Source organism: Tamandua tetradactyla, chromosome 9 (assembly GCF_023851605.1).
Source record: "Tamandua tetradactyla isolate mTamTet1 chromosome 9, mTamTet1.pri, whole genome shotgun sequence".
Lineage (NCBI taxonomy): Eukaryota > Metazoa > Chordata > Mammalia > Pilosa > Myrmecophagidae > Tamandua > Tamandua tetradactyla.
Window position 1 is genome coordinate 84,707,582 of NC_135335.1, and position 16,280 is coordinate 84,723,861.

The 16,280-nt window shown below is 40.8% G+C and overlaps 1 protein-coding gene across 4 annotated transcripts in view; it reads right to left on the reverse strand.

Annotated features, from left to right (window-relative positions):
- The window catches only part of PRLR (prolactin receptor), a 154,680-nt gene extending 144,713 nt beyond the window's left edge, over positions 1 to 9,967 (reverse strand). For all 4 annotated transcript variants that reach the window (XM_077116957.1, XM_077116954.1, XM_077116953.1 and 1 more), the window contains exon 1: positions 9,756 to 9,967. The gene's annotated coding sequence lies outside the window, so the exon portion shown is untranslated. The remainder of the gene's footprint in view (positions 1 to 9,755) is intronic.
- Between the last annotated feature and the right edge of the window lie 6,313 nt (positions 9,968 to 16,280).

Here is a 16,280-nt window from a genome sequence, read left to right on the forward strand (position 1 = left end):
CCCATTTACGTGCCTTCCACTGATACCTTGGGATTTTTGCAGGAGAAACAAGCCTTGAAATTCACAGCTTCTACTATATAGGAAAGAGTGAAAAGTGGCGCAACACAGTGGTTAAGAATCTGGGCCTCTGCAGCTGGACTCAGTTCAAAACCTGGCTTTGCTGCTTACCAGCTCTGTAATCTTGGGCAAATGATAATCTCTCTCTCTTTTTTTTTTTTGCCTCAGTTTCCTTTTCTGTAAAACTATAATAAGAGTATCCGCTCAAAGGGTAGTTGGGAGGATTAAATGAGTTGAAAAATGTGAAGTTCTTAAGGCTTTACACATAGTATGTGCTCATTAAATGTTTACTATTTTGATGTTAGAATTTGCATGGGGAAACTAACCAACTGCAAAAAGCCCTGGGTAACTGTCATACTTGGTAAATACAGGCAATGTGTCAAAATAAGCAAGAGATAAACTAGCAATGTGAATGTGACATTTCCAGCACTTGTGAAAAAAAAAAACAACACAGGAATCAAAACCAACAAAATCCAGGAGAATGATCTTATGAGACAGGTGAAATTTTTATGGTTGGGAGGTTAAAAAGTAGCACACAAAAATTTCTCCTTGGACAGGGATTCAGTTTTACTGCTTAAATAAATTAAGGTCAAACTGCTAATGTTTCCAAACAGCACTAGATATTTTTCCATTTTGCTTCAAAACCAGTGGTCCACATCAGGATACGGCCAGAGCAATGATCTCAAAGGGCTAAGATTGGCATAACGTTTGCTGGTCCTATTCTTTCACAAGCAAGGCTAGCCTTACTTCTAAATTCAATCCTGAATCCAACATCTCTTCTGCCCCCATTGCTACCACCCTAGTCGGGTCCATCTTCGCCTCTTGCTTATACTCCCAAACAGTCCCCCAGGCTGACCCTCTGACTTGCAGTCTACAGTCCATTCTCCATACAGAAACCCAAGCGATCTCTAAAATGTAATTTATAGCTTGAAGCTCCTTGTTTAAACTCCCCCAATGATTTCCTCAAAGCACCTAAAATTTCATTCCATCTCATGACCTCAGGGCCCTCCACACTCTATTTCTGTTTGCTCCTTATCTTGTCCCTCCTTGGCTCCAGCCACACTGAACTCCTTTCTGTTTCCTGGACAAGTCAAGCCCTTTCCTATCACAGGGCCTTTGCTGTTGCTGTTCCCTCTACATGGAACCCTCTTTCTCCCATATCTCTGCATGGCTCTCTCTTTATCACAGATAGGTCAACTCAGATGCCACCTCCTCAGAGAGAGCCCTAGTCACACTCTATTCCCTTTGTCATATTTTATTTGTCTTCACGGAACTATTTTATTTTAATTAAGTTATCTGTTTCTTAACGTGGCTCTGTTGCCTCTCCTTGCTCCACTAGAGCAGGAACTTCAGCATTCTTATCTCCAGCCCGACTGTTACAGAAGGCAGCAACTATGTATTGTTGCCTCCATTAATATTAGTGGAGTGAATAAATAAATGCTGATGTCCTTAATGCTTGACTCACAGCAGGCCTCTTCCATCCTTCTCCCTGAAGTCTTCTTAACAATTTCTTATCTTGTAATCCTGCGAACTCAGCACCCCAGAAAAAGTAGAATGGTACATCATCCCCCCAACTTATGACAAAAGCCTAGTTGCAATCTGGTATTAATGCAACCTTCTGAGAAAGGCCGGAGACTCAGTCTTAACTGGAACCTGGATAATTATTCTCAGATTGATTCTGGAATTCTCCATGTCCTAAGTTCTTCCATATTTAGGGATGATTTGGAATCGATTCTCTCCAAGCCAGGATTCACTACTCCCCGAGTCCAGTCTGATGTTGGAAGACTCTGCAACCTAAATGAGTTTGAGAGCTCACACAGCTTAGATGGCTTTTGGCCAATTCACCTTGGTGAAGTCTACCCAATGACAGTCCCTGGAAAAGACTGCTGCAATTATATTTCTAATACGGGTGTGGACAGGAATGAAGTTAATTGGCTTTAGAATGGCCAAGATAGGAAAGCAAGTGTTGGTTAACTAAAGATCAACACAGTGATTGGGAAATTCAATACATGGGTGGCAGAGAAGTTTAGCTTTGTCTTTCAATCTTGTAATTATCAAGTTTCTGGTAAAATGCTTTACAAACTGCACACACAGACATTTTTGTTATGAGGCTGTGCAGGGCCCCTCAGTGTATGGGTTTGGTATATAGAAGTAGAAAAAGTTAATACTGCTCTGGAAATCATGCTTCCCGAAGAGTAGAATAGTGAGTTGCTAGCCAACAACAACCAAAGTTTTGGATATTTCTACAACGCAAAAAGAAATGAGAATAAGTAATTAAATTTCTGATCTTAGCTGAAAAGTGGTTTTATCCCTGAATGCAGATTCAATTCACTTGAAGAACTGCAAAAGTGATGGCCAGGTATTCCCGGATCCTTTATTCAATGGGTCTGGGGGTGGAACCTGCACATTCATATATATTTTTAAAGCTCCCAAGGTAATTCTAATGTGCTGCAAAGGTTGAGGACTGTTTTAGGGGCTTGCTTTTTGCTGTAGCGAAGCCTTTGGAAATTGTTAAATCAGTGTTGGATTTGGACACAAAGAAAAGAAATCAACCATTTTGGAACGGGATGGAATTGACCACTCCTGTCATCCTGGGAAGGTCTTGGTGTCTCGCGCTGTTCCACCACCCTCTAGGACACCTCGCTTCATCCTTGGAAATGAACCAAGCAGCTCTCAACACATACAAGGAACGCTTATCTTTAGTAATGCTGCTGTGAAAAATGCTGAGCTCTTCTCCCCCACCTTTTTTTTCCAGATGCATAACAAAAAGTAACTATCCTTTCAGTGAAATGGGAGCTTCAGAGAAGAAAACTCAAAGAACAGCTCTGGGGCTGAGAGCTTCAGGAATAGCAACCAGAGCCTTCCCTTTCCAGAGGTAAGCGTGGGGGAGCTGCACTGTGCAGAGCCAAACTTTACTTGAATGGAAGTAACAAGACATTGGGGATGGGGCCCTGGGGACAGTTGTGGCTGCTTGTGGACTGCTAATGCTAACAACCACAGTGTTGTCAGCTGAGACCCACTGACCTGTAACACTAATAATTCATGCACGGAAGAAATAGCACTGGGTATGTGGTAGCAACAGGAGAGGAGGCAGACTCAATTTGCCAGACAGATAAGATACAGATATTTCAGCGGCTGAGAATTCTCATTTCACCTTTGTTGTCAGCTGGCCTCCTGGCCCAAGGCAAGAAATTAAACCTCATTTCCCAATTTGTAAAATTGGAAACGTGAGGGAAAGTTACAGGTTGTTAGACAATGGTTATTGTGACACTAATTGATACAATAATAAAGCATTTCTCAATTTATATAGTGTCTCATAGATACAAAAAGTTGTGAGACACTAATAGCCAGCCCCACACTTAGCTAGGACTTGTCTACAGTGCACCCCCACCCAAAAAAAGTGTGGAAATGGGCAGTTAGTTACCAAGGGGCTTTTTTTCTTAGCCACACCATTCAAGTGCATAGAATCACCATGAACAACAATTATCTGTGAATTTAAGATTACGTAGAAAGCTGTGCATATAAAATTTCCCCAAAGCAAAGGTTTTGTCTCTTTACCTCTTTAATTCTATTTTCCATTATTTTGATATAAAACGTTATGCTTTTGTTCAGTGATTCTCAACTCTGGCTCCACATTGGAATATTCTGGGGAACTTAAAAAAAAAAAAAAAGGAAAAGCAAAACACTCGTGCCCAGACCTCAAATCCTAAACTGATTTAATTACATGAAATCTCAGGGCACGTGACCCAGCCATGAATATGTTTGAAAAGCTTCCCAGCTGATCCTAATGTAAAGCCAGCATCCAGAGCCACGGTGTTATCAGACATTTTTTTCACTTCACCCTCACCCATGCCCCTTGCCATCACCATGCCACTTTGTATTATTCCTCACTCAGAAAACCCTCTCTCCTCTTGTCCATTTGCCTTTAGCCTAGGCTTCCAGCCCTCAATGCCTACCTCTAACCTTAGCTTGCTCAACGTACCTTAGGGCTTTATGGGCACAGTGCCCTCTGGAATATCAAAACCCTAATTATCCATATTAGACATGTAACACCTAGAAATTGTTACCTTACCTTGTTACTTTTTTTTTATGTTTATGTTCATCATTCCAACTAGAAAATAAGCTCCTCCAGGGAAAGGACCTTGTTTCATTAGTATTATGATTTTTTTTTACTTTCCCAGTGGAGTCTGGTACACAGTTCTTAGTTCAGAAGATGCTGAAAACTATGTGCTGCTGCCACTGGAGACACACTAAAACCCACTTACACCAGCTTCTCTACTGCCATTTCCCATCCCAGATTTAGCTTTCAAGTGGAAATAAACTCATGCTATTTAGATATCTGAGAGCATCTTGTGTAGTGCTTTTCTCTAGCTATATAGAGGAAATGTTACAGACAAACGTCTACGTAAGCTATCAGTACTCAGTTTATCAATGATAATCTCAGTCCAACATTTTTTATTTCAGCCCAACATTTTTATAGATCATTTCTCCTTTAGCATTTTATATTGCACTTTCTCATTAACTCTGAACTGCTGCAGAGTCGCTGTGGGTCAGAGGATGAGGGGAATACACAATTCAGCAGAATCCATATCTCTGATATCCCAGGCCAGAGACTTCCTCTAACAACAACAAAATCTTCCTTTTGGAATAAGTCAAACTGCAGGAAAAAAATTATATCTTTGCTTCATTGACCCATTGAAGGGCCACTTTAGCTAGTGGACAAAAGCTAACAAAGGTGGCCTTCTGTGATGCCCTTCCAGAAACTGGGACTGCTTCTTGTTCAAGCTATTTTAAACAAAAAGACAAAAGGAGAAGGAGAAATATTTATCACCATGGTGAGATGACTTATTTAATGAACTTCTCACAAAACCATGAAGTATTGGATTTCTCCTATCCCAGTTTTGCAAAGACCTTAAAGGCATTGTCCTAAGAAGTAATTTAAAGGTAAAATTTCTAAATCCAGATTTAAAATGGCTCTTCAATGATAGGCTGCTCGGCACCCTCTTGAGATCTGCCTGAGTGAGGGAAGGTGTCCTGGAGATGAATGGAACCACTGAGTCTATTTCATCAAATCCAGTAACAAACATGATGCCATGGACTTCAGATTATCAGCTGCCACCACAATTAGGCAGCCCAGGAGGTGGAGGAAGGAAAAGGGGGACATTTTTCCTTGTTGGCTGCTTCACAGAATAACTGAACTGTGGGACTGACTTCTATGCTGAAGCAAGGATAGAGGAAAAAAATGTTTGGAAGAAGGGAGAAAAAGTTCCTATCATATCTTTGTCAATTTATTAGTCTAGACCAGTGCTCTTAAAGAGAAATACAATGCAAGCCACAGGGGTGACCTCAAATTCTCTAGTAACCACATTAGAACACATTAAAGGAAACAGGTGAAATTAATTTTAATAATATATTTATTTAACCCAATATACCCAACACATTATAATTTTAATATATAATCAATATAAAATTGTTGATGAGATATTGTACTTTATTTGGTACTAGGTCTTCAAACTCTTAAAGTTGTCTATTTCATGCTTAGAATACATCTCGGTATTTCAAACGATCTATAGCTACATGAGGCTAGCGGCTGCTATATTGGACAGTGCAGGTCTAGACGCACACTAGCTGGAATTTAGGACATTGTTGAAATCATTGTGAACATTTAGCTACCTACATATTTTTTTTGTGGGGAGAAGTACATGGTCTGGGTTCGAACTCGGGTCTCCTGCATGGCAGGCGAGAATTCTACCACTGAACTACTCTTGCACACCTTATACTTTTTGTGTTTTCTTTCTACCAGCTCTTTCATTATCCCTCAGGAGAGATTATCTCAAAGTTCACGTGCTGTGTTAGCAAAAAATTTGGGGCTTTGTTGCAAAACAGACTGAAGGACTCAAATTCCTGCTTTGTAAACTTGGGCTAGCCATTTAACCTCTGATTCTCAGCTTTTTCAACTTTAAAATCAAGATGGAAAATAGCTAACTCACCAGATTGTTGGAAAGATTAAATAAGATGGTATAAAGCACACAGCACAGTCTAGAGTAGTATAATGAACATTCAAAACAACAATTCCTCCTATATAAAATCCAATTTGTAGCATGATTTCCAAAAGGCCCACCTCATTGTGTTTGGGGCTCAGCTGTTTTATGTATTCCACTTCACAGTCTTTGTGCTTATGATTTCTTCTGCTAAGACACTCTTTTCCCCAGACACTCACAAGATTAGCTCCTCCTTATTAAGATATTTTATTAAAGGTGACCTTTCTATGGATGTTCTCTAACTGCCCTATTTAATGTTGTTTCCAAACCTTATTACTCTGTACCCCTCAGCTGCTCTATTTCTTCATAGCATTTATCAATACTTGAAATTTTCTTGTTTGTGTATTTGTTCACCTCCCTATTGCCTGTCACCTTCTTAGAACAAAGGCTATTTGAGATGGAGGGTCTGGTTGGATTCCCTACTGTATCCTAAGTGCCTGGCACAAAACAGAACTCAGTAAGTATTTGCTGAATGAATGAATAAATGAATGAAGACATGCTTTGCACAGGAAAGAAAATGTAAATAGTGCCATGATTCTAAAGGTGATAGATAATGAAAATCTCAGAGTTCTTTTTAACCAAAACAGATCACTCAGGAAGTGAGGGACGGAGAACAAACCTTCTCCTGCTGAGTTTGGGTATTTCCTATCTTGGACCTAAGAACTGGGATAGGGAAAGTTTGGGAAAATTAATTCTTACACTGGGGATTTCATTGTCACCGCCTGCTAATATGTACCATGTGCAAAGTATATGTTCACGTCACTAAAAATCATCCAAAAGATGAATACCATTTGGGAGGACACAACTTTTTGATATCTGGGAGTCTGGCACTTTGGGGTACTGGAAAAAAGTGGATGTCAAAGTCAGACAGATCTGGGGCTTAGAACCCTGTCTGGCCTCTTACGAGTTATACAGACTGGGCAAGTTATTCAAATTTCTCTAAGCCTCAGTTTCCTCACCTGTAAAATGTTAAATGATAATTCATATCCTGTAGTGTTGCTGTGAAAATCCACTAAGGTATTGTATGAAAGTGCTCAGTATACCTTGAAGGCTCAATGAAGAGAAGTTATCAATATTGTTTTCTTTACATGCAAAAATGCATGGCCAGAATATACTCATCCATCCTTAGAATGGTTAATTCCAGGGTAACCAATTGCTTTAAGATTACAATGTTTCCCCCCACATTTCTACTTATCTGTCATCTTGGGCCTAAGGGCCACAACCCTAGAGAGAAAGGATAAGCCGAGTGGGCTGAATCCTTGCCAAGCTGTGAAAGATGATAAATGGAACCATTTCTCTCTACAGAAGAGCCAAGGGACTCTTCTGTTTCCATGTGTAGCTGCTTGAGCTACAGGCATAGAACTAGCTGTTCTGTATTTAAGACTATGGGCCAAAAGACAACTGAAAAAAAGTGTTGAGAATCTGTGCCAATCTGGATAGATTTTACTTGCTATGCAGATGAAATGGTTAAGCCAACTCTGTACTCTGAATTCACCATTCACCTTGGAGAATAATTAGACAAGAACTGATTTTACTCACTCTACTGCTAATGTAAGCCCCATAGGAGAGAGTGTAAGCTGCTTTAAAAAGCAGAAGACTACTTAACACTTATAACTTCACACTGATATTAAAATAGCAGATTATCATGGACTATTGGCCAGTCATTATATAAATACTACTTCCTCATCTCCCAACAACTGTGCAAGGGAGATAGAATTGCTCCCCATTTTTCAGACAAGAAAAGTGAGGCTCAGAGAAGTGAAATGTCTTGCTGAAGTGTGGAAGCCAAGATTTGAAGCTGGTCTTTGGGCACTGAAGCCCCAACCCTGGCTGACATTGCCAATGGAAGACAAAGATCCAGGACTCCTTATTCCCTTACATGCAAAGAACAGGGATCCAAAAGAACACAATTTCCTGTTGATACCATGCATTGGGGAGCAAACAGAGCTTTTTTTCAGAGCAAAGCTTCAGCCCCATTGTCTGTCATCTGACTAGATGACTCAAGGAGCACTTTTTCCCAGGTGAGGGGCAAAAACAAGAGACTGACAGCAACCCTCTTCAGAGGACTTTCTAGTGCTGTTTGCATTACAGCTCTGGGGGTGAGGAGTCATTAAAAGAGTTTGAGAGGAGGGATCCCCAGTTGGTGGAGATTGGGAGAGTGTCCCACTGGGAGGGTGTCCCAGGAAGGCTAGAAAAGATGGCTTGCCCATCTCTGGCCCCATGGTAGGCTATACTCACACAACCAGCCCAACTGCCAGCAAGCATGTGGCTGGGTAGCCTTGATGCTGATCTTCAAAGGGAAGACTTTCTTTGGGGAAGGGGCTCATCTGGAGTTCACACACGGTCTCCAGGGGAGCTGTCCACAAACCCTTGGAGATTGTAAGCAAAATTTCATGCATATTCCTTAAAAGGGCATTTTGCCACCCTGGGGAGAAGACTCATAGCTAATTCTTGTATCCATGAATGCTAATTTTTAAGAATGATCAAAATTAAACTTTTCATCTGATTTTTCCTTACCCATCATGTGCATGTGTATATAAAAGGTATGATTAATTTCCCTAAATTTTGCAGAGAAAACCCAAGGCACAGAGAGGTTGAGTGTCTTGCCCAAAGGCAAGGCTGGGTTTAGCAGAACTCCATTCGCCAAGAAGCAGGAGACTCAGATGGGAAATCTTTGCCAGCCAACTTGATGAATGAAGACAAATTTATCTTTGCAGATTCACCTCGGTTGGCTTTTCCTTTCATTTCCCCACCCCTTGCTGCAACCCTTTTAAAGTTCAGTCATAGAAAATCCAGGGCTTGTCATTAAGGCAACGCGGTTGCTTCCCTGATATACAGGCAGAGGTCACTAAAAGGGTATTTTGCTACTCAAAGAGCTGTAATTCCAGCCCTGGCTGCTCTTCCCTTTTGCAGTGTTCCGTCTCTCCAGTTACCTTAGTTTGCCTTACTTTCCCTTCTCCCCAGCCCTCTCTTCTATCTCCTTGCTTCTTCAGTGGGTTCTGCTTCCTGGCTCCTGCCGGACTAGGATTCCTCTGTTCTGCTCAATCCACCTCCCTCCTGCTCAGGTTTACAGCCAGGAGGCGCTTACCTGCCGCCAGCCCATTGCCTTTTGTAGGGAGCTGCAGCTTTCGGGTCAGCACCAAAGTTTTCCCACAAGCATACCCAGTGGTTGCTGCTGGGGCTGGAGGTGGGGGGGGGGGGGGGATCCTCACATCACCTATCTGACCCCCTTCCACCTCCCCGCTTTTTTTCGCTCTTCATTTTGACGTAAAGCATTTACGTTCTGAGAATCCCACAACCACACCGAAACTCTTTCTCAAGGTTGTACCCGAAGACGCCTTTCGAAAAAAAAAAACAAAACAAAAACTAACGTGTGTCTGAGCGCAGTTGTAAGGCGACGGGAGAAGAGGTGGTGGCAAACCACCTGAGAGTAGTATTTTTAGTGCGTCTGATAAGGACACTAACCGGGTTTGGGTCAGAGTCCCGCTTTTCCCACAGGTGGCCGTGCTGGGCGACCCCCGTTGCCGGATGTGGCGCGATCCGCGCGGGCTGCGGGGCTCGAACCCGCAACCCTCAGCCCTGGCTGCTGCTGCCCGCCCGCGCCGCCCGCGGCCGCCCGGAATCCGCAGCAAGGCTGAGCCCGCCGTGGGTACTCACTTTAGCCGGGGAACAAAGTCTGCTGCTTCATTCCTCCAGCACCTCCTGCAGAGGGACGTGGAGCTCCGTTGTGTGGAAAGCTGTTTCAAGAACAGCTGGTAAAATCCACAGAGAGGGAGAGGCGCGAGTAAGGCAGAAAGGGAGGGCGTGGAGGAAGCCCAGCCCAGAAGACAGGGTCCGGGGACTTCAGCCTCTCCTCCACCGTCCCCAGCCCGGTGGCTGTGCGAGAAGCAGCTCAACTCCGTGCACTTGTTCACTGTTTCTTCATTAGAGGAGGAGTCAGTGTTGCAACATTTATGTTCCTTGCTGGAGGCAAAGCAGTGATTTTCTTCAGCATGCAAAATGTCCAGACCCTGCCAGTTTTACAAGGTGTTGGAGGGAGTTGAGGGAACCTCAATGCAGTAAAGATATAGAGAAGAAGTAACTGATTCGCCCCAGATCGGTTTTGTCTGATTAAGGCCACACAATTCCCACAGAATGCATCAGAAAAGAGACAGACCAAATGATAATAAAAAAGGTCTTGGTAAATCTGAAGACCTCAAAGATGATATTTCTGGCAGCCTGTCTCCGTGATAAATTTCTTTCCTTATTTCTTAACAACATTGAACAACAGCTTGGCGGTATTTGAGGAGGACCCCAGAGGTTTGAATCTCACCTTCCCTGGGAAGGAGGAGGAGCCAGAGAGAACCGGGTCAAAAGAACAGAAACAATCAATGACCCAATCCCCCCCCCCCCTTTTTTTTGATGCCCAATTGCCAAACTTTCTGGATGCTATGTTTATTTTTTCTCCCATAGAAGTATAAGTAACATAGAACATCCATAGAACCAAAATAATCTAGCCTTTGGTTGTTTTCCACAAATACAGAATTTATAGTTTCAGATAGCCCTGTATGTGGTTATGAGTTTTTGTTTGTTTTTTGTAATTACAAATGCTCATAACTTCTGCCTTTTCTTTTGGGAAAAAAAAAAAGTCCTGGAACAAAGCATCAGCTGCCTGAATAAATAGCTATCCCTCAATAAACGAGTTGTTAGTGTCTGTTTGATGCCATTAATTAATATTGCATCTGATTGTTACGCAACCCAGAGGGTAAGCCAGGGATATTTTAAACAAAGGGTACCGAATTGCAAAGAAAAAGTTATTGGAACGTTGGGCTTTTCCACTTTGACTTGTCTGCCACTCCAGGATAACGGGCAAATGACCCTCAGCACAGGCTGTTTGCCAAACCTCAGGGAGCCATTGAAAATCTCATGATGCTTTGGTGACCTTTTTGGATTGGAAGCCCAGAGGCACCTGCTCAGATATAATAACCTGATGCTCCTATTTAATAACATGCCCTTGTACCATTAAGCCAATGACTCCATCTGGTTCTCTTAACTGATGGGAGATGCACCTTTCAGCTTAAAGGCAGAGCCTCAACATCATGTGGTGAGTAAGGTATATTTACCTTTGCTTATGGGTGCTATGAAGGTATGCAACTCCCGTTTATTTTCAAAACTCCTGAGCAACAAGGGATCTTCAATGGCAGAACAATTCTATATGCCCTGCCGCTCTACTGTAGCTGCTTTAATCAGACTAGTAACAGCTGGTGTAAAACTAATCACTCTAGGTCAACCTACACTGCCGGCTGTTGGAAGGAAGAGAACTTGCTTTACTTCCATGTGGTTCTCACTCAACTAAAGTCAGCTCAGCTCATCTATACTCAGATTGCAGTTGGTGACAGGATGGGTTGTTGAGTGACTAATTCACATCTCCCTGTGGGGAGGAGAAGGGCAAGGCTGGCTTTTTGCTCTTTGGTCCAGCACATGGCCACTGTCCCTAAGCCACTTGCATTCACTCCCAACAAATTACTTGGCCCCAGCTTTACCAAGAAGATGAAGTCAATCTGTGTTAGTCTCGCTTTCTTCTCTGCCACACACTTGTTTTGTCACTGCCTCCTTCTTCACACACTAACATGTCCTGCATATTTTATTTGTGATCTCTTCTTGCTCATCCCTGCCTCAGAGGATGTGTTCTTTCTTTTTTCCACCTGAGTCCTGGACTCCATCCCTACCTACTGCCTCTAAGATGTTGCTCCATGCCCTGATGCAGAGAAAAGAACCCTGATGCAGAGAAAAGAACCCATGTCTTGGCATGGGTTTGGCTCTATGGACTTCACTTACCTCACTGTAATTAGGAAACAGTAATATGTGCCTCAAAAATCCAGTGCAAGGAATAATAATGGTGACAGCATGTATAAAATCTGACATTCAATAGAAAGTCTAAAAACATTAAGTTCCTTTTCTCTCCTGTTTTCTAGCATCTCCCTTGCATATTTAATCTTTTCTGCCACACCGACTTCATCTCCAAGATCCTCGGTTCTCCTTTTACCCTACTAACCTTTTTGGTGACTTTACAATTTATCTCACCCCTTTCTTCATCTGTCAAAATTAGTGAAAAACCATCTGCTCTCAATGGCTTCCCTCAATCACCACCTTCTTAGTGCCTTAACTCACTGCTTCTCAATCTTGTCTGAATACCAGAATCATGTAAGGAGTGTTTAAAATGATCTGTCTCAGGTTGCTACTTGCAGAGCTTCTAATTCAGGAGGTTTGGCTGGGACCCAACTTCTATTTCGACAAAGATGCACAGGCAGAGTAGACAATGGCTGCCTTCATGCCTTGTATCCTGGATTCAGCCACTTCTACTCAGGCACTGTCCCTTCTGACATTTCTGTAGCATTCGATGCCTCTTCTTTCTCTCATCTCAAAGCAGCTCTCTTTCCTCAGCTTTCAGACCCCTGACCTCCCTTGCCTCCCTGCTGTCTGCCTATAGCCACTCCTGTCTTGTCTTTTTCCTGGCCCATCTTCTTTCTCTTTCTACCTGAATGGGGACAATTTTGTCTTTGGACCTTCATTATTCTTTTTTAAAGACTACATTCCTTTCTTTAAAGACAATAGAAAAATGCTAAAAAATATCAAGAGTAAAAATCCACTCCCACAATCCCAAAACTATTGACATTATCTTTGTTTCTATTCATGTCTATATCTATTTCTATACTTTTATCTATAAAGCAAAATGTAACTTTTCCAAATACACATCCTTCTTCTGGCATCTAAACTCATCTCCAGAGGTAACCACCATTAATATTTTGGTGCATATCTATCCTTTTTCCTACATGTATGTATGCATGTCTCTATATGCATAAAATAAACAAAAATGAATATTTCTATGACTTTTTTTTTAAAGTTTAATGTAGTTATATGGTCTAGGTTAGTTCCTATGGATTTACCTCATGCTTTAATTTTTCACATTTTTTTAGAGGAGTTTTATGTTTACAGAAAAATTGCACAGAAAGTACAAGGGAAGTCCCATATTCCATCTCAGCACCCTTGCCCTCTGCAAAGTTTCCCCTGTTGTTAATATCTTGTATTTGTGTAGTATATTTACTACAGTTGATGGAATATGGGTGCATTATTAACTAGAGTCCTTAGGTTTACTTTAGGGCTCACCCTTTGTGTTGTTCAGTCCCAAGGGTTTTTTTTTTTTTCTAATTTTTTTTTTACATGGGCAGCACCGGGAATCGAACCCGGGTCCTCGGGCATGGCAGGCAAGCGTTCTTACCTGCTGAGCCACCGTGGCCCGAGTCCCAAGGGTTTTGACAAATACGTAATGCTGTGTATCCCCCATTACAGTCTCATAGAGAATAGTTACTCTTCCCTAATAATGCCCTTTGCTCCACTTATTCACTCCTTCTTTTCACCCCCAAACACGTGGCAACTACTGATCTTTTTCACTCTTTCTGTGGTGTTGTCTTTTCCAGAATGTCATATACTTGGAATCATACAGTTTGAAGCTTTTTTAGACTGGCTTCTTTCATTTAAAAAATGCATTTAAGGCCCTTCCATGCCTTTTTGTGGCCTAACAGCTCTTTTTTAAAAAAATTGCTGAAAAGTTTCCATTGTAAGGATGCACGCACCACCGTTTGTTTATTCACTCACCTTGTGTTTTTTTTTTTTCTGAGTTGATTCTTTTTACATTAAAAAGTTTTTCTATTCGAGCAGCTGCAGGTTTACAGGAATACCATGCAGAAAGTACATATTGAGTTTTCCCTGTTATTAATATTCTGCATTAGTGTCATACCTTTGTTACAATTAATGAAACAATATAATTATAATTGTGCTATTAACTTTAACATTCTGTTGGCATTAGAGTTCACTCATGGCATTGTACAGTTCTATGGCTCATTGTATATGTGTGTGGTAACTTATATACAACCCAAATTTTCCTTTTTTTCCCCTTTTTGAATATAAAATATAGTGGTGTTAATTACACACATGAAGTCGTGCCTCCACCTCACCATCCATTGCCAAAGTTTTTCCATCACTGCCAGCAAAAACTTCATACCAATTAAACATTAACTCCCCCCACCAATGCACTCAGCTCCAGGTAACCTGTATTTTAGCTTCTGACTTCATGAATATGCATATTCTGTGTTTTAGTTTGCTAAAGTTACCAGAATGCAATACACCAAAAATGGTTTGGCTTTTATAAAGGGGATTTATTTAGTTACAAATTTACAGTTCTTCAGAGGAAAGGCAGGTAGCTTTCATCTGAGTTCCCCTAATACATGGGAAGGCATATGGCAATATCTGCTGGGCTTCTCTCCTGGTCTCTGAGTTCAAACGGCTTTCCCTGGGGTGATTCCTTTCTGAATCTCAAAACATTTGGATATGAACTGGCTCTGAGCACTAAACTCCATTGTGTTGTGCTGTGCTGAGCTCCTTGGAGTTGTGCTGAGCTGTTTCTCTTTCTTCTCACCTCTCCTTTTAAGCTTTACCCATTGCAGAAGGCACTCCTTAGCCAACTGCAGATGTAATCAGCCATAGACAAAATTCACATGCTGATGATTTAAGTTCACAGTAACAGAAAAACTGGGCACCATCACCTGGCCAATTTGATGACCTGAGCCTAACCACTACATTCTCCTTTTTCATATAAGTGCTATCATATAATATTTGTCCTTTTGCGTATGCCTTATTTCACTCAGCGTCATGTTTTCAAGGTTCATTCATGCTGTAGCAGGCATCAGAACTTCATTCCTTTTTTACAACCAAATAATATTCCATTGTAAGTATATACATCTTCTTTATCCATTCATCTGTTCTTAGACAATTTATTCTGCCTTTTGGCAGTCATTGATAATGTTATTCTGAACGTCAGTGTGCAATATCTGTTCAGGTCCTTGCTTTCAGTTCTTTTGGGTGTATTCCCAGGAGTGGGATTGTTAGTCATCTGGTAATTCCACACTTAACCTTTTGAGGAATCTCCATACTGTTCACCACAGTGGCTGCACCATTTTACATTCTCACCAATAATGTACAAGTGTTTCTATTTCTCCTTATCCCCTCCGACACTTACTATTTTCCATTTTGCAATAGTAGCAATTCTAGTGGGTGTGAGATGTTATCTCATTGTGATTTTGATTTGCATTTCACTGATGCCTAATGACTTTGAGTATCTTTTCATGTGCTTATTGGCTACATTGTATATCTTCTTTGGAGAAATGTCTGTTTAAGACTTTCCCATTTTTAAATTGTGTGTGTCTTTTTCTCTTGTTCAATTGCAGTTTTTATATAGTCTGGACATTAAACCCTTATTAGATATATGGTTTTCAAATATTTTCTCCCAATCTGTGCATTGTCTTTTTATTTTGTTGATAAAGTCCTTTGATACACAAAAGTTTTTAACTTTGATAAAGTCTCATTTATCTATTTGTTGTTGTTGTTGTTGCTTGTGCTTTTTGTGCAAAGCCTAAGAAACAGTTCTTTAATACAAGATTATGAACATGTTTCCCTAAGTTTTCTTCTACAAGGTTTATAGTTTTAGTTCTATATTAGTGCTTTGATCCATTTTCTCAGTTAATTTTTGTATATGATGTGCGCTAAGAGGCCACATTCATTCTTTGATACAGAACTATGAAATTTCTTTCTAAAAATGTAGGAGAAAGACCTAGAAATGAGATTACTGAGTCATAGGATAGGAAGGTTCTAAATTTTCATATATACCTCCAAATTTCACCACAAACTATTTATCAAAATACACTTCTACCAATATATACAGCTAAAGAACATTTTCCCACATTCTTGCCAGGCATGCATTATTGTATCAATCTAATTTTTCCAATCAAATGAACAAAATATACTGTGTCATTGTTTTAATTCACAGTCCCCAGATTTCTTGTGAGCTTGGGTTCATAGGATTATTATTTATTTGCATTTTCTTTTTTATAATATGGTTGTTTAATCCTATGCCTATTTTTCTTTTGGTATGCTTGTCTTTTTAAAATTAATTTTTGGGGTTTCTCCTAATATTAGACATATCAACGCTTTATCAAATGTTTTGTTAACATTTCTCTGTGTCTGTCATGTTTCCCATGATTTTGTTTATAGACTGCTTCACTATACAAAAGCTTTTAATTTTCACCTAGTAAAATCTGTTAATTATATTCTACTAAGACTTCTGAGTTTTCTGTTTTGCTTCTTTAT